Source organism: Schistocerca cancellata, chromosome 5 (genome assembly GCF_023864275.1).
Source record: "Schistocerca cancellata isolate TAMUIC-IGC-003103 chromosome 5, iqSchCanc2.1, whole genome shotgun sequence".
In the NCBI taxonomy this organism is placed as follows: Eukaryota; Metazoa; Arthropoda; class Insecta; order Orthoptera; family Acrididae; genus Schistocerca; species Schistocerca cancellata.
This window is the reverse complement of record NC_064630.1, coordinates 766,609,742-766,629,065: the sequence shown is the minus strand read 5'-3', so window position 1 is coordinate 766,629,065 and position 19,324 is coordinate 766,609,742.

Genomic DNA, 19,324 nt, shown 5'->3' with positions numbered 1-19,324 from the left:
GGCTGCTTACAACATTGTTTGATAACTTCCTACCGTTACCAGATTGTAGAATAATTTGAGCAACAAGTAACAAAAGGAAATCGGTGAGATTGTAGGCTAATTCTTCCGCTCTCTTTGATGTCAGAGCCCTGAGAACTACCACCTTAGTGAGATAATCTTGGTAGATCGTTATGAACTTGTACTCTCTTATCAGGATGGGATTGCAAATCAATGAGATCGACTTGACAATGGGAACCGAATCCAAAAAAAAAAAAAAATCAGCTTGACCACGACACCTTTTTTTACACCCTGTAGCATCTCCTGGCAAGACTCACAAAAGTGATGTACAACACAATGTCATGTTCTTACACTTGAGTGATAATTCTTTCAACATCCTGACCCACCCTCCATGAACATTAGCCAAATGGGTCTGTATGGAGTATGTCAAATAAATGATTCTAAGGCATAAAATTGAATAGCACTCTTACCTTCTTTGAGATAATAGATCAACTTAGTCTTATTCTTAACCATCATTATGTTACAATGTTTAGCAGCCAGTAGACTAGTGGTTCCTTCTTTTTGATCGTCTTAGTGTTTTTGACATTGTAGACTAATTTAGGTACTGGTTTCAGTTAGGAAACACAGTTTTCAGCAGCACTGGCTGTTAGATGAGATAATTCATCACAGAACTGTCATTGCCTGTCGGCATGAGACTGGATGGCGAGAGGGCGTCTGTGGAACTTTGGCTGGATGCTACACACTGGAGAACTATTATGGCGGTATTCATGGCATGATAGTTCAATGTCATACAACAATATGCTGTCTTCACAACCACTAAACAAAGACCAAACACCACTGCAAACAGTGGTGGCGGGGAAAGGAATGGGAAGCTAACACGTATTATATACTTTTCCAGCAGACAATCCAGCAAAATATAGAATGCCTAAGGAATGTATAAAATATCAGTCTTTTCATAATTTGACATTCGATTTTAGGCATTCTATACATTACATCTATAGAATGCCAGATTTCACATGACTCCAGTAAAATATACAAAATTAAGAACTTATATTCTTACATCAAGACCCAAATTATCATTTCATTGTATATTTTTTTTTAAATAAGAACTTGTACATGTATATGTAGACTCAAAGTATCTTAGATAAGATACTCCATATGAAACTACTATACGAAAAGATGTGTGCATAATGTAATCACCTTGGTATATTGTGCAGTCCACAAAGCTAAATTATTCTCCAATTTTAGTTTAACTCGAAAGTTCTGTGTTACGTCTGTGCAGTTATGACTATTGCTGATTGTATAGTCAGTGTTGCGAAAGGCCATAAATAAATATAAAGCTATAGATCGTACCAGTAGCGGCCACCAGAGGCGCGGCAGTAGTGGGGACTTTCCCAACGCTGCCAGGTACTTCCCCCGCGGTGTCCGGGACTTCCCCGCGCGCGGCCGGCGGCCTTTGTCCTGCGGCAGCCTTTGGCGCGTCTTTCCGGCGCGCCGGCGGCGGCCATTCCGCTGATTACTTCGCCTTACACGCCTCGCCTCACATTGATTTCCTCGGAGACTGGTCGCGACCCTCGTGCCCGGCGGCTTAAACGGTGTTCCCAGAGCTCCCCAGATGTTTCTCGCACATTTATCTCGACGTATATACCCCCAGCGTAACAAGCAACGCAGTTTATAAACATATAGCTGTAAAGAACGTAGAATAGATCGGCGTTAAAAATGGAACGTATCGTTCCTGTAACACTGGACACTTACACATATGAAAGTAACAATATTAAACTATATTTTACCAAACTCACTTCAAGTTCTTCTTTACTTCATAACTTACATTTTCACTTAATTCGGATATTTCCCGTTGCTGCCAGTTGGGATGGAAATTGATGCAGCTAGAAGAATACGCTTCGAGGAGACCACGTTAGTGGTGATGTAATATTTAGGTTAATGGGCAGAAGCTTTATATCCTCGTTGGTCCTCAGGTGAATACCACTGGCTGCTTGACTTAATTCTCACTGTTCGTTGGAAAAAAATACTTGTTCAAAAAATGGCTCTGAGCACTATGGGACTTAACTTCTCAGGTTATCAGTCCCCTAGAACTTAGAACTACTTAAACCGAACTAACCTAAGGACATCTCACACATCCATGCCCGAGGCAGGATTCGAATCGGCGACCGTAGCGGTCGCGCGGTTCCAGACTGTAGCGCCTAGAACCGCTCGGCGACCCCGGCCCGCAATACTTGTTCGTTTTGACAGAATTGTTTAAGGTAGTACAGCTACAACCCTTTCCCACATTTTGGGTAACAAACAGATTCTGCGATAAAAAAATCAGGTTCTTTTGAGGTGGTTTACCCATAGAAACCGTTTTGTAGAGCGCCAAAAGATATGAACTGAAAGGCCATGCCGCTTGGACAAAAATAAATAGTGTCTGGTGAACTTGGCGGTTGGGGAGCGTATTTGCGGGGGTCTGACTTTAAGCGCGTGATAGAAATTGAATAATTGCGGTTCGTAGCGTTCAGTATTAACCGTTTGATACGGTTTGAGCAACTAATGGTACTTCATATCAACCAGGATGCATTTTGTTACTCATCCAAAAATCTTTACCTGTTGTTTCCTACAGACCACGTTCTCAACACGATCCCTCTAGCACATTGCTTGGCATAAAAGCAGAAGAGTAACACTTCCCACAAATGCCGTTTTTAGGGACAGGTTCTGGCATGTTCAAGGCGCTAAGTATTTTTTTTTTCTTTTTACCCCCATTCGGCTATCATACACACATCTAACAGCCTAATGTTTCTACTGTTAAACAGGTCTCATGTTGCTGTCCGCAGCGCTGCACTACTACAACTGCTGCCCCCTCTTCATGAACAGTCAGAAATGATTCAAGTTCCTAATACCAACGTATCTGAGTTTTCAGAGATGCAGCTGCTCTGAATTTTTTCTTCATAGACGAAGCAGCCCATCTGAACTGAGCTTCATGATGATTCGTACTCATGACACGGTTGAGCAACTCCTCATCTGACACCAACGTCCCTTCCAGTACTCTCCGCAGCTATTTCTATGGATTGTCACTGAACGTCATCAGTCACTCTGGCTCCCTTCCAGATGGAATGTCAAGCATATGTGGCACATACTCACAAGGGAACCTCCACATCGCACCCCCCTCAGATTTAGTTATAAATTGGCACAGTGGATAGGCCTGGAAAAACTGAACACAAATCAAAATCGAGAAAACAGGAAGAAGTTGTGTGGAACTATGAAAAAAATAAGCAAAATATACGAACTGACTAGTCCATGAGTAAGATAGGTAACATCAAGGTTAGTTTGATGTCAGGAGCGCCGTGGTCTCGTGGTTAGCGTGAGCGGCTGCGGAACGTGAGGTCCGTGGTTCAAGCCTTCCCTAGAGTGAAGAATTAACTTAAACTTACTTTATTTTCGGAAAGTTATGATCTGTCCGTTCGTTCATTGACGTCTCTGTTTACTCTAATAAGTTTAGTGTCTGTGTTTTGCGACCGCACCGCAAAACCGTGCGATTAGTAGACGAATAGACGTGCCTCTCCAATGGGAACCGAAAATATTTGATCGCAGTGTCATAGGTCAACCGATTCCTCCACAGGAAAACACGTCTGATGTATTCCATACGACACTGGTGACGGCATGTGCGTCACATGACAGGAATATGTTGTCGACCCACCTAACTTGTACACTTGGGGAATGGGTAAAAAGTTTCTTCTACCTTGCCCGATTTAGGTTTTCTTGTGGATGTGATAAGCACTCCAAAAAAAAGTAATGAAAACATAAAGAGTTTGTCAGATAAACGCAACAAATGAATGCAACAGTTTCACAGTGGCACGGTTTTCCCTGTGCTCTGTCAAAACATATTTTTTTGACGTTTTCAAATTTTTCCGTTTAGGTGTAGCGTCACAATACTACGGCGCAGTTACCTCCCATCGAACGGTCGGACGGACGGACGGACGGACAGATAATAATTGTCTGAAAATAAAAAGTTAAAATTCTCACCTACAGGAAGACTTGAACCAAGGATCTCTCTTTCCACAGCAGCTCACGCTAACAACGGGACCACGGTGCTCCTCAGCTCAGAACGTCCTTGATGTTGCCTATGTTGCACATGGACTCCTCAGTTTGTATATTTTGCTTATTTTTTCATAGTTCCACACAATTTCTTCCTGTTTTCTCGATTGATCTGTGTTCAGTTCTTCCAGGCCTATCCACTGTGCCAACTTATAACTAAATCTGAGGGGCGTGCGATGGGGAGGTTCCCTTGTCAGTTGATTGTTCTGTGACAGTGGAATACTTTATCTTGTTTTGCACTTTTTTAAAGCGGTATTGTCGGTTTCAAATTGCAAGGTTTGAAAAGTTTTGTTGCAAAACACACACATCAAAAACAGTTTTGCATCACCTCGGTTCCGAGAGTTCCGGAACCTATACAGAAAATTGGAACAAAGATCAACATAAACATTAGTTCCGCCCGTTTTATTGCTCATGAAAACCACACATTGTATGTTGTACCACCATACAGCGACACCTTCAGAGGTGGTGGTCCAGATTGTTGCAGATATGAGTGCCTCTAATACCCAGTGGCACGTTCTCCTGCATTGATGCATGTCTGTATTCGTTCGTCGTGCCATAGTATCCATAAGATCATCAAGGCACTGTTGGTCCAAATTGTCCCACTCCTCAACGGCGATTCAGCATAGATCCCTCAGAGTGGTTAGTGGGTCACGTCGTCTACAAACAGTCCATTTCGATCTATCCCACGCATGTTCGATAGGGTTCATATCTGGAGAACACGCTGGCCACTCTAGTCGAGCGATGTCGTTTTCTGAAGGAAGTCATTCACAAGATGTGCACGATGGGGGCGCGAATTGTCGCCCTTGAAGACGAATGCTCGCTAATATGCTGCCGATATGGTTGCACTATCGGTCGGAAGATGGCATTCACGTATCATACAGCCGTTACGGCACTTTCCGTGACCACCAACTGCGTACGTCGGTCCCACATAATGCACCCTCCAAAACAGCATGGAACCTCCATCCTGCTACACTCGCTGGACAGTGGGTCTAAGGTGTTCAGCCTGACTGGATTGCCTCCAAACGCGTCTCCGGCGTTGCTTGAAGGCATATGCGACACTCATCCGTGTAGAGAACGTGATGCCAATCCTGAGCGCTCCATCGGCATGTTATTGGACCAATTTGTACCGCCCTGTATGGTGTCGTGGTTGCAAAGATGGACCTCGCCAAGGACGTCGGGAGTGAAGTTGCGTTTCATGCGGCCTAACACGACGTCCTGTGGCTGCACCAAGTGCACTATTCAACATGCGTTGCTGTCTTGGTTCCTCCGAGCCATAATCTGTAGGTAGCCGTCATCCATTGCAGTAGGAGCGCTTGGGTGGCCTGAGCGAGGCATGTTATCGAGAGTTCCTGTCTCTTCTCCATGTCTGAACAACATCGCTTTGGCTCACTCCGAGATGCCTGGACACTTCTCTTGTTGAGAGCCCTTCCTGGCACAAAGTAACAATGCGGACGCGTTCGAACCGCGGTATTGACCATGTAGGCATGGTTGAACTACAGACAACACGAGACGTATACCTCCTTGCTGGTGGAATGATTGGAACTGATCGGCAGTCGGAATCCCTTCGTCTAATAGGCGCTGCTCATGCATGGTTGTTTTCATCTTTGGGTGGGTTTAGTGACATCTCTAACAGTTACAGGGACTGTGTCTGTGATACAATATCCACAATCAAAGTCTATCTTCACAAGTTCTGGAAACCAGGGTGATGCAAAACTTTTTTTGTTGTGGGTATTTACCTTTTTAAGCACTCTCCCTGGCATCAGTACAGAAAATTTGCTCTCGCATTTTGATTACCTTTAAGCTTGTAGACACTGGAGTAGATATATGTCTTTCTTCTAGACGAGATTAGCGCTAAGTAGTTGCGTAGCAGTTTGCTGGAGAAACGGGAGCATAGTTCTCCTCAGAAACATGGGTGTATGTATTCAAGTTCGTTGCAGCATTCAAAACTAAGAACTTTGACAAACCCGTGACTGGAAATGAGCAGGTGGTACAAGGTATAAATTGGTAAAAATAAAAGTTGTCTAGAAAATATTTCATGCACCTCAAGACAGGAAATCCAGTTTACAGCATCAACCCTGAGAGCGGGCAAAAATGAAAGCTCATCGAAAAATATTCCATGCTCCTTATGATATGCAACCGAACAGAGTGGTTGTCTCCGATTGCTGGTGACATGATGAAAGGTGTCCCTCCGTGAAATGCTGGACGTTTACACCCCCTATCACACGAGTTCTTTGATGCCTTTTGTCCACATTTTCTTTTGTTTTCCACTACACCTTCCGTTGGGAATACATGATATAAGTTCGCTTGCCTGCCTTAAGTTGCGTGAAATATTTTCCAGGCCTTTATGCGTGCCTTACCACGTGTGGCACACTGCCTTTGTTTCGCAAAAGCCTGCCCCATCAGAAGCAGTGACGCCAAATTTTACAACAAATGTCGTCTGAATGCTGCAAAATACATCACTGGGGACAAAAATGTATGAATAACTGGTTTAATCAAATAAATGATCAAAGCTCACATCAAGGGTTTGTCGGCGCAGTAGAATATGAAAAATCCATCAAAAAACAGCTGAAAGTCCATGAAATGAGCACTCCGAAGAACACAACGCGAAGAGAGTTGGGGCTTTCAATTACATCCTTATGAAAAACAGTGTGTGTAAATCGTGACGGCAAATATTTTTAACCCAGCTGTAGATTGTATTACTCGATTATCACGCGGACAAGGCGGGTTGCTGGTGCAGTTACTTAGACCTGAAGATGAACCAGAGTATTCGAAGGATATAATCGAATTCTCTTAAGACTATTATGTAGATTGTAGTGTATACTTCGCTTTCTTGTCGATAATCTGTGGAACTTGAAACTAAGTAGTTAATAACTCCGAGCTTGCAGTCTCAGCTTTGTCGGCACTTGCTTTTAGATGTAACTGCGGTAGATAAAACTGGCAACTACTTTTAATAATCTTCATGATTTATTTTCGTTTCTTGCTCTTTATGTCTAAGAAGCGCTAAAGTTGCAACAAAGGTTGTAAAACTACGCAACGCGATAACTTGAGGAGAATTTATACAATATACCTGGATCCCAATACATCTCGTCAGCGACGCCTTCCTCCATGCAACAAATATTTTAACTTCTTTACGCAGATCATTAATAATTGTTTAAATGTCTGCTAATTAGTCAGTAGAGGTGGGAAATTTTAAAGAAATATTGTTCTTTATTTGGAATATCACATTCCATAAAAATATAATGCAGCGTTCCTCTTTTCAACAATCGAAGGAACTGGACCACGATGGTGGTTGTTGTGGTACTTACTGAACCATAACAACAAATTTTCTCTGAACATGACTCTATATTTTTCTGCATTGTTGAAATGTGACAAAAATCTAAATATAATATTAGTATCCGCAGTTATGCGGATCGGTCGTGATTTAGAATTTCAATTAGACACGCAATGTACGTTTTTAATACTTGGATTTTATCCCAACTCAACAGTTTTGGCGTCGTGATGACTGGGTGTTGTGTGATGTGCCCTTAGGTTAGTTAGGTTTAAGTAGTTCTAAGTTCTAGGAGACTGATGACCATAGATGTTAAGTCCCATAGTGCTCAGAGCCTGTTTTGGCGTAATCTAAAATACGTTGTGCTTACTCCATCCTCGTAGTTGTTCAACGAAACATGAATTACCTCATGATAGTGGCTTATTAAAAAAAAAGTAAATTTTGAAGCTAAGTGTTTCGTCAGTTTATGTACGAATCTCTGTTCTGTAATAGTTTGTTTAATGTTGCTTTTTTTTCCTTTTTTTCCAAACAGTATGTGATCATTTTGTTAAAAATCTAAAATTATTCAATTGCACCGCAAGATATTACTTTTCGATGTGCGTACGTCGTAAACATGATTGTAATTTTTCTTGAGAACACATATTCAGCAGTGTAAAATTACGTGAGTGTAAATATCAAGAATTGTATCCTGATACGTATTTACTCGTCTGCTGGTACTATTCGGTGACGTTTCGCCGCGGAAGCTTCTATTGTAATACCGGATACACGACATAAAGTATTGTACCAACTGATACACGACCTGAGTATTCTGGTATGCGGTACTCGGGGGTAAAACATTATAAGACGCTGCGCGGGTGGAGGCTACGAGCCCTGCGCCAGCAAAGGCCTCTGGCGCTCTCCAGTCACGCACAGTGAATGCGCCCCCGCGCTTCTTTGAGTTCCGAGCGCCGGGTCGTTAGGGCTGTGTGGAGCGCCCTTGACCCCAGGCCAGCAGTCCGGTCCTGCCGTTACCTGTGCTTCCCCTCCCTCCCCAACCCTCCACCCAACTACGCCCTCTCAGTAAAACCACTCGCGGTCAGACTGAAAGCACGCCGCGAGTGCCGGCGGAGAGAAAAGGGTGTGTCCGCTTAAGGCAAACACAGAGGAAGTGGGGCAAGCGGAAAATTAAGGCGGGACTTAGTTAACAAGTCTGCCTGCTTTTCACACAAACACACACACACACACACACACACAACGCAGTTTACGGACAATGGAAACGTTACAATATGCTATGTAACAACATGCTATTCGGTGACGAATGTGGAGCATCAAGATAAGATGTATACAATCGCAAAGATACATTTCTTTTGTTACTTCGTACATAAAGGGAGAGGAAGTAAATAAGATGAGGAATTCAGTGCTGTAAAAATTTCACATAACGCTCAAAGGCCACTGAATAGACTACATTTCCTCAGAATTGTTGATCTCTTTGTTGTGCTTTTGGATGAGAAAAGAAATTTTTTCTAGACACACAGCCAGTTTCGCAGAATGCAGTCAACAGTTTTCACGTGATAGCACGCGTAAGTGCTGCAGATTGTCTAATACCGCGGATATCAGAGCGTAATCTTCAGTGAACTAGTCACGCTGGAGAGAGATTGAAAAGTTACACGTTCACGCAGGTGCGGGCGCTACGTAGACTCTCCAGAGCTTTTAGGACAACACTGACAAAAGCCCTGTTTTGATTTTTGGAGTATTCCTAGTTGACATAATTATTTATTTCAAGTTTCTGCTACCAGTCACTTTTTATTTTATGCTTAATCTAACATAATGCAACGTGTTTCGAACATGTTCTGTTCATCTTCAGGCGTTTATGCATACATACATACATACATACAGAGAAATTTTAATTAAAAATAAACAAACTAGATTAATCTAGAACTCTTTGTCCATTGTTTTTTACTGTAGCTGCTGGTGTGGCATTTGGGGGGAAGGAGGGGGGCAGTGTATGGCTAGCAATCGAAATCAGTGATGTCTTCTGCTGGTTTTCTTCCTTGTGGTTGACTATGTATATCACAACCAGTATAGAATGCAGATAGATTTCATCAGTTATGTGTTAATACAGGCTGTGATACTGGCTGTGATATACATAGTCAACCACAAGGAAGAAAACCAGCAGAAGACATCACTGATTTCCATTTCTAGCCATACACTGCCCCCTCCTTCCCCCCAAATGCCACACCAGCAGCTACAGTAAAAGACAATGAACAAAGAGTTCTAGATTAATCTAGTTTGTTTATTTTTAATTAAAATTTCTCTGTGTGTATGTATGTATGTATAAACGCCTGAAGATGAACAGAACATGTTCGAAACGCATTGCATTATGTCAGATTAAGCATAAAATAAAAAGTGACTGGTAACAGAAACTTGAAAGAAATAATTATCCCACGCAGTCACGGTGCACAAACACCTGAAAATAACTAGTTGACATAATTGTGAGACACGACGGAGGATCAATAAGTAAAGCAAGGTATTTTTTTTCTCTGTCAGCTTCGGTTGAAAAAATGTGGAATTTGATGTGGGGTATCGTGGAATATTCCCGCTTCAGTCCTCGCAGTTTCACAAAGTTCCGAAGGTGGTGGCGCTATACGTAGACTTCAAAATGGCGTCCGTAATGGAGGTGCGTCCCGAGCAGAGCTCTCAATGAGTTTGAATGTCTTCGGAGACCTGGCAGTGAACAAAAGCACGGCGAGTCGTTGGGAGAGGCGGCGTCTGTCATCATCGCAACAAGGTCGCGCAAACCTGTCCAGTCTCCCGGGTGCCGGCGGCTGCACACAGCTGTGACTCCTGCAACATTGGAACGTGCGGACACTCTCACTCGAGGTGATGGACGGATCACAAATACCTCACTGCACTACGGGACGTCTCTGTTAAAGCTGATTCTCACATCCACCAGCTGGAGTGCTCGAAGGTGTGTGCCCGCTGAATTCCTCGCCGCATAACAGAAGATGATAAAAAGCAACGAAATACCATTTGAAAATAATTTCTTGCGCATTACGAGGCTGATCGCGATAGTTTCGTCGAACATGACTATGAAACCTGGGTTCAACGGAAACAGAACGGCAATTTATGAAATGCTGCCATACTACATCTCCTGCGAAGAAAACGTTCAAAGTCGATCTCTCAACCGGAAAGCTTGTGGCGACGGTTTTCTGGAACGGGTTATTCCGTTCTGTGTCTGCCCTCATGGTGCAACCATCAACTCTGAAGTGTGGTTGTGCTATCATCATGAAATTGAAGAAACGATTTCAGCATTTTTCTCGTCACTAAAATGTAAACGAACTTCTGTATGATAACTAAGGCCTCACACAGGTCTGTACACCCGAGAGAATCTCACAGAAGTTCACTGCATTATTCTTCCGGATCCGTCCTACAAGCCCGAATTTCGTACGTTCCGATTTCCATCTGTTGGATCCAATGAGCGACGCACTCCGCTGGAAGCATTACGTGGATGATAGGGATGTTATTTTTGCAGCAAGATGCTGGTTCCCATGCCGTCCACTAGTGTGGTAATATTCAGGTATACAGGCCCTTTAGCAAGGTGGAGTAAGGCTGTCGCGTTGAACGGAGATTGTGTTGAAAAATAGAGCTCTGCAGCCAAAACAGTGGAGAATAATATGTTGTGTTGCAATCCTGAACAAGAACTACTGTGTCCAGACTAAGCGCCTGCAACTCTCGCTTCCCGCGAAGCAGACCGGTACAGCGGGCCCCGGACCGAGTAGGGGTCAGCCTGGCCGGTCGTCCCGGAAACAGACGCTTCCCAGAGACCACCAGGAGACGTCCACGGCGCCGCAAGAGTTCGCTTCAGCCGCGGACCTCTTTCCTTCCGCTCGACACGTGACTGCAAATAGAACCAGCCATATCCATGCGCCAAGCAATAGGTATTTAGGCTGGCGCAGGAGCCTGGAGAGGCAGTTCACACCGAGCGAGCCCACTGGTGTCCTCGTAGCCGCCGCGTCATCGCCCACCGCCGCCAGCGTACCGGAGCCATCCTCGGACTCAGGTGACGGCAACGTGGACTCGGCGCCGCTCTTCACGAGACGCCCGGGGCTTGGTTTGGTGAAGTTGTATGGTTACTACAGACAATGGTTGGAAGAATCTCTGATTTAGTTATTGGTAGGCTTGGAGGATCAGTCCTACCTCAAGAATATTGTTTTGTAAATTTTGAAGAAAGACTTTAGTTTAAATGAAAACGCTATAGCTCACACTCTGAGATTTTCCTATCCGCGGACGGCGGATATATTAAAAATAACCTGCTTTCATACAAAAATAAAGTGTTGCGTTACTCAGTGAACGCCCATCGTATACAGCTGTGTTGGTTGGTTGGTTGGTTGGTTTGGGGAAGGAGACCAGACAGCGTGGTCATCGGTCTCATCGGATTAGGGAAGGATTGGGAAGGAAGTCGGCCGTGCCCTTTCAGAGGAACCATCCCGGCATTTGCCTGGAGTGATTTAGGGAAATCACGGAAAACCTAAATCAGGATGGCCGGACGCGGGATTGAACCGTCGTCCTCCCGAATGCGAGCCCAGTGTCTAACCACTGCGCCACCCCGCTCGGTACAGCTGTGTAGTACTGACTATGGTGACGCCGCCTAATACCGATTATGGTGACGTCACCCAACAGGGTCTGTAAAATCACTCGTTATAGACCCATGTACAAAGGTAACCTTAAATTATGGAAAATAATCGAGTAGCAACTTGAGTGGTCTGATCTCACTAAATCGGGCAACATGTAGGCATTAGCTAATTCAGCAGGGAACATGTACTTGCACAACATTAATTAAGTTAGTTAAAGACGAGCCAGTCGGAGATGACCGACCGCCGTGTCATCATCTACCAGTGGCGTCATTGGGTGCGGTATGGTAGAGCGTAACGTGAGCACGCCGCTCTGCTTTACCTTGGAACCGCTACTAGTCGGTCGGGCAGATCCTCAGTTGGCCTCAAGAAGCTGAATGCACCCAGTATCAGTTTCCCACAATGGAGAAACCCCAGGCAGTACCGGGAATCGAACCCGGATCCCCCACACGGCCGCGATGCCCTCCTTTTCGGGCAGACTGGTTCTGCGCTGACAGCGCCAGACTTCTCTCATAACGTAACGATAAAACTTTCATTCACAGTGCTAATCACAGAGGATGACCAGCCGCCCTGATTGAACGCAGGGAGCTACCGCGCTAACACCATTTTCAACGGCTTCACATGGCAGTCGGGTTTTGTATTATTTCAAGAGCAGTTATTTACAATTTGTTCAGAAACCAGATGGCAGTTATAAGAGTTGAGGGTCATGAAAGAGAAGCAGTGGTTGGGAAGGGAGTGAGACAGGGTTGTAGCCTCTCCCCGATGTTATTCAATCCGTATATTGAGCAAACAGTAAAGGAAACAAAAGAAAAATTCGGAGTAGGAATTAAAATCCATGGAGAAGAAATAAAAACTTTGAGGTTCGCCGATGACATTGTAATTCTGTCAGAGACAACAAAGGACCTGGGAGAGCAGCTGAACGGAATGGACAGTGTCTTGAAAGGAGGATATAAGATGAACATAAACAAAAGCAAAACGAGGATAATGGAATGTAGTCGAATTAAATCGGGTGGTGCTAAGGGTATTAGATTAGGAAATGAGACGCTAAAAGTGGTAAAGGAGTTCTGCTATTTCTGGAGAAAAATAACTGATGATGGTCGAAGTAGAGAGGATATAAAATGTAGACTGGCAATGGCAAGGAAAGCGTTTCTGAAGAAGAGAAATTTGTTAACATCGAGTACAGATTTAAGTGTCAGGAAGTCGTTTCTGAAAGTGTTTGTATGGAGTGTAGCCATGTATGGAAGTGAAAGGTGGACGATAAGTAGTTTAGACAAGAAGAGAATAAAAGCTTTCGAAATGTGGTGCTACAGAAGAATGCTGTAGATTGGATGGGTAAATTACATAACTAACGAGGAGGTACTGAATAGAATTGGGGAGAAGACGAGTTTGTGGCACAACTTGACTAGAAGAAGGGATAAGTTGGTAGGGCATATTCTGAGACATCAAGGGATTACCAATTTAGTATTGGAGGGCAGCGTGGAGGGTAAAAATCGTAGAGGGAGACCAAGAGATGAATACACTAAACAGATTCAGAAGGATGTAGGTTGCAGTAAGTACTGGGAGATAAAGCAGCCTACACAGGATAGAGTAGCATGGAGAGCTGCATCAAACCTGTCTCTGGACTGAAGACCACAACAACAACAAGAGCAGTTTGATGCAACTCTAAAAAATGCTTGAGAAAATCGACTTTGAAGTTTTGCGGTCGCACTTAATATTCCGAAGTAAGGTCAGTTTTTCTCGACAAGTCGTGTGGTCCTGTGGTAGAATACTCATCTACCACTTGTGTTACACGGGTGCGATTCATATCCCTGCCAAAAATTTCAAGTAAAGGTGCGTGTTTCAATAACATTTTCATGAACCGTAAAATACGTAAAGATGGAAAAAGAATTTAATTTGTGTTTTTTATTTCAACAATCTTTTATATAAGATCAGTATTTAAAAATATAGGTTTGTAATGGAAACTGGACTTGCATGCAATATGTAATTAAAAATAAGAACACGTGCATTTTTCATAAAAGTAGCAATTAGGTAGCTGTTTTTGATTAATTTTATCCTTAAATGACGTTGGTATCTGGCTGAACGGAAAATAAACGAAAAAAATATTGTACGAAATATGGCTCAAACCAGTCTCAAGAGCTATTGACTTTTCCCAACATTTCCATGTATTTTAAACTGCATGGAATTGCTAGTAGGTCAGGTACCTCTTTTAAAAATGTGCATCACTCAGGTATCGAACCTAAATCCACTAGACGGCAGATGAGCATTCTACCACACAGCCAGAAGGTCTGTCGAGAAAAATCGACCTTGCTTTAGCATAATAAAGATGGCCAGGAATCTTCAAATTCTATTTTCTAGAGAATTTTTCAAAAGTTACATCGAACAGTTTTGGGGTATTAATATTAGAGTTTTGAACTTCTTGCACCATAAACTTAATAAAAAAACGTACAAAAAACGATTACCGTGTGGTCCCCCTGTCATCTGTGGACGCAGATCACTCCCAAAAGATTATTAGAATCACAATATAAACCGAGAATAATACTGACAACAAGTAAACACCACAGTAACATTCGTCGAGTTCAAGAGCGCCTACGACTCCACAGATAGAGAAACGCTCTTCAACGTACTGGAACAAATGAAAGTGGACAACAAAACCAGGAAGCTAATCGAGGAAACATTAACAAACAGTGAAGTTTATGGAAGAGATTTCGGAACTATTCTAAATCAACACAGGAGTGAGGCAGGAAGAGGGGTTGTCACCCATCCTATTTAATTCAGTTTTGGAGAAAATAACCAGAACATGGGACAAAGGAGTCAACGATGTAATTATGGGGAGACACAAGGATAGAACCGTCAACGTAAAATGCTGACTTTTGGCGATGGCGTAGCCATCATGACAACAAAGAACATAAAAGAAGCCATGGAAGCTCTAAAGACCATGAAATCTCAGCCAAAACAGGACTACAAATCTCAAATGAAAACACGCAGTACATGCACGCAAAATCCACAGTAATGTAGTCTTACCAGAAGCCTTGTCTGCCTCAGAAGCAACAGTAATCAAGGGAACGACGAAAATAAGGGGATGGAAAAACAAGAGAGGAAAATCCCGAGGAAGATCTACTGGCCAGTTCAGAAAGAGAGATCTGGATAAAGAGACAGACAAAAGAACTGTACGAACAGACAGAGGCGATTACAACCAACATCAGGAGAAGAAGGGAAATAGGGTGAACGAAAACAGAGGAGAGAAGAAGAAATACAGTGAATATATCAGAGATTTTGGGAAGAAAACAGAAAAAGACATAAAAAAGCCATGAAAATTGATTGTTTTAGCATTCTCCTTAACTTGGAATTATCGTCAGTAATAATAATAGTTATTATTATTATTGACTTTTTTTTCTCAGACTAAAGTCTGGTTAAAAATGGAACGTGACGCGGACCTCGGTCAAGCGTGACTTCCTTGTAACTGTATGGTATATGTTGTATTGCATTTAGGAACTTTCGGGTAATTGAACATGTATCAATAATTACAGATTTTTGTAGTTGTATATATATGTTTGGATGTAGCTGTATTGCATTGATGTACTGGTGAATATTGTGAGGTATGACTCCTGTAGTTGATAGTATAATTGGGATAATGTCGACTTTATCCTGATGCCACATGTCCTTGACTTCCTCAGCCAGTTGGATGTATTTTTCAATTTTTTCTCCTGTTTTCTACTGTATATTTGTTGTGTTGGGTATGGATATTTCAATTAGTTGTGTTAATTTCTTCTTTTTATTGGTGAGTATGATGTCAGGTTTGTTATGTGGTGTTGTTTTATCTGTTATAATCATTCTGTTCCAGTATAATTTGTATTCATCATTCTCCAGTACATTTTGTGGTGTGTACTTGTATGTGGGAACGTGTTGTTTTATTAGTTTATGTTTTATGGCAAGTTGTTGATGTATTATTTTTGCTACATTGTCATGTCTTCTGGGGTATTCTGTATTTGCTAGTATTGTACATCCGCTTGTGATGTGATCTACTGTTTCTATTTGTTGTTTGCAAAGTCTGCATTTATCTGTTGTGGTATTGGGATCTTTAATAATATGCTTGCTGTAATATCTGGTGTTTATTGTTTGATCCTGTATTGCGATCATGAATCCTTCCGTCTCACTGTATACATTGCCGTTTCTTAGCCATGTGTTGGATGCGTCTTGATCTATGTGTGGCTGTGTTAGATGATACGGGTGCTTGCCGTGTAGTGTTTTCTTTTTCCAATTTACTTTCTTTGTATCTGTTGATGTTATGTGATCTAAAGGGTTGTAGAAGTGGTTATGAAATTGCAATGGTGTAGCTGATGTATTTATATGAGTGATTGCTTTGTGTATTTTGCTAGTTTCTGCTCGTTCTAGAAAGAATTTTCTTAAATTGTCTACCTGTCCATAATGTAGGTTTTTTATATCTATAAATCCCCTTCCACCTTCCTTTCTGCTTAATGTGAATCTTTCTGTTGCTGAATGTATGTGATGTATTCTATATTTGTGGCATTGTGATCGTGTAAGTGTATTGAGTGCTTCTAGGTCTGTGTCACTCCATTTCACTACTCCAAATGAGTAGGTCAATACTGGTATAGCATAAGTATTTATAGCTTTTGTCTTGTTTCTTGCTGTCAATTCTGTTTTCAGTATTTTTATTAGTCTTTGTCTATATTTTTCTTTTAGTTCTTCTTTAATATTTGTATTATCTATTCCTATTTTTTGTCTGTATCCTAGGTATTTATAGGCATCTGTTTTTTCCATCGCTTCTATGCAGTCGCTGTGGTTATCCAATATGTAATCTTCTTGTTTAGTGTGTTTTCCCTTGACTATGCTATTTTTCTTACATTTGTCTGTTCCAAAAGCCATATTTATATCATTGCTGATTACTTCTGTTATCTTTAGTAATTGGTTGAGTTGTTGATTGGTTGCTGCCAGTAGTTTTAGATCATCCATGTATAGCAAATGTGTGATTTTGTGTGGGTATGTTCCAGTAATATTGTATCCATAATTTGTATTATTTAGCATGTTGGATAGTGGGTTCAGAGCAAGACAGAACCAGAAAGGACTTAATGAGTCTCCTTGGTATATTCTACGCTTAATCTGTATTGGCTGTGATGTGATGTTATCTGAATTTGTTTGGATATTGAGTGTGGTTTTCCAGTTTTTCATTACTGTGTTTAGAAACTGTATCAACTTAGGATCTACTTTGTATATTTCCAAAATGTGTAGTAACCATGAGTGGGGTACACTATCAAAGGCTTTTTGGTAATCAATGTATGCGTAGTGTAGGGAACTTTGTTTAGTTTTAGCTTGATATGTCACCTCTGTATCTAGTATCAGTTGCTCTTTACATCCTCGTGCTCCTTTGCAGCAGCCTTTTTGTTCTTCATTTATAATTCTGTTCTGTGTTGTATGTGTCATTAATTTCTGTGTGATGACTGAAGTTAATATTTTGTATATTGTTGGTAGGCATGTTATGGGGCGATATTTAGCTGGGTTTGCTGTGTCTGCTTGATCTTTAGGTTTCAGATAGGTTATTCCATGTGCAAGTGTATCAGGGAATGTGTATGGGTCTGCAATGTAACTGTTAAATAATTTAGTTAGATGTGAATGTGTTGAGGTGAACTTCTTTAGCCAGTAATTTGCTATTTTATCATTTCCAGGGGCTTTCCAATTGTGTGTAGAATTAATTGCTCGGGTGACTTCATGTTGCAAAATTATCACTTCAGGCATTTGTGGTATCATCTTGTATGTGTCTGTTTCTGCTTGTATCCACCGTGCATGCCTGTTATGTTGTACCGGGTTTGACCATATGCTGCTCCAGAAGTGTTCCATGTCTGTTATGTTTGGTGGATTGTCTATTTTAATGTGTGTGTTATCCATTGTTTGGTAAAATCTCTTTTGGTTTGTGTTGAATGTTTGGTTTTGTTTCCTTCTATTTTCACTTTTTTTGTATCTTCTAAGTCGTTTGGCCAATGCTTGCAATTTCTGCTTTTTTTCATCTAATTGCTCTATCGCTGCTTCTTGTGAGATTTTACCCAACCTTTTATTATTATTATTATTATTATTATTATTATTATTATTACAACAATAGACACCGAGAATTATGGTCAGTAGTGGACGCAACGACATGTAGATTTTCTAAAAAAACAGCTCCGTTCCTTTTTACGCTACCGCCTGACAGCATTAGAGATCAAATAGGACCTGAAGTGATTGTAAATTCTGCACGTGAAGGACTAATAACGACGGCTGCAACCCATAAAGAAGTTTCCCGCTCCGAGCAATCGTTATATCTTACGGTGAATTTCGAAGATGCGTAACAGGGCAGATTAGAACTCAGAAGTAAGCCCTAAAAAGTGGCATTTTCTCGATGTAATCGGGACAAAATGAACTACTTGTTGATTTGTATTAATTATGGGCAGTATGTATTTGTGTTTTAGCACGGCGTTACCACAGGTGGTGGTCAGTATTCAGTATTGGAACGATGGTAGCAGCTACTCACATGATGTCGAGATATGTAACAGCCGTAGGGAACGATGTATGTTAGTTATGGTGCAGAAGAGAGAGAAAAGACGCACCACAAAGGAATTATCCGAATGGGATGAAAATTTTTAGATGTAATGTACACGTACAGACAAACAAACGATTACAGTTACAGAAACATTGGTTGATTTGATCAAGAGAAAGACCTTCACAAGTTGAGCAAGTCAGTAACGAATTAGTCCACCTCTGGCTCTTATGCAAGAGTTTTTGAACGTCCTACTCAGAGATACCGTGTCAAATTACGTCGTATTGACGTTTTAGATCTATTTATTTATTTTTATTTATTTATTCTTCATAACCACAGCCTATTATCTAAGAAGCTAAAATAGGCCATACAGATCAGATTGCCTTGGATAGTTATAAGTTGTGTGTTAACTATTTTTTCCGATACTTAATTTTTAAAGAAGGGATTAAAAAACTGCAACTAGTTCTACTACTATAAAACTATATGAAACTCCTTAACCAGTTACTCAGTAGTAATCCACTACAATCAACTACAGAATTTGTTTCCTTTTTCTTCATTTATTTTGGTGCATTTTACTTGTAGGTGGTTGTTTCCGCTACTGGATCCGCCCTCGTACTACCCCTGTCAACAGCCACTGGTTGCTGGATTCCTTGGGTGTCGGGCAGCGCGTCAGCAGCGTTTCCACTAGCAAGCACTTCCACCCACCACTGTTACTTCTTAAAATCCACGCTTCCATGATCACCTACACCAAATAGTGGAGAGTCTTGGAACAGTCTTTCACTCGGTGCTCACCGACCTCTGTTATCTTTTCTCCATCTGCAGAGTATATTGTCTAGC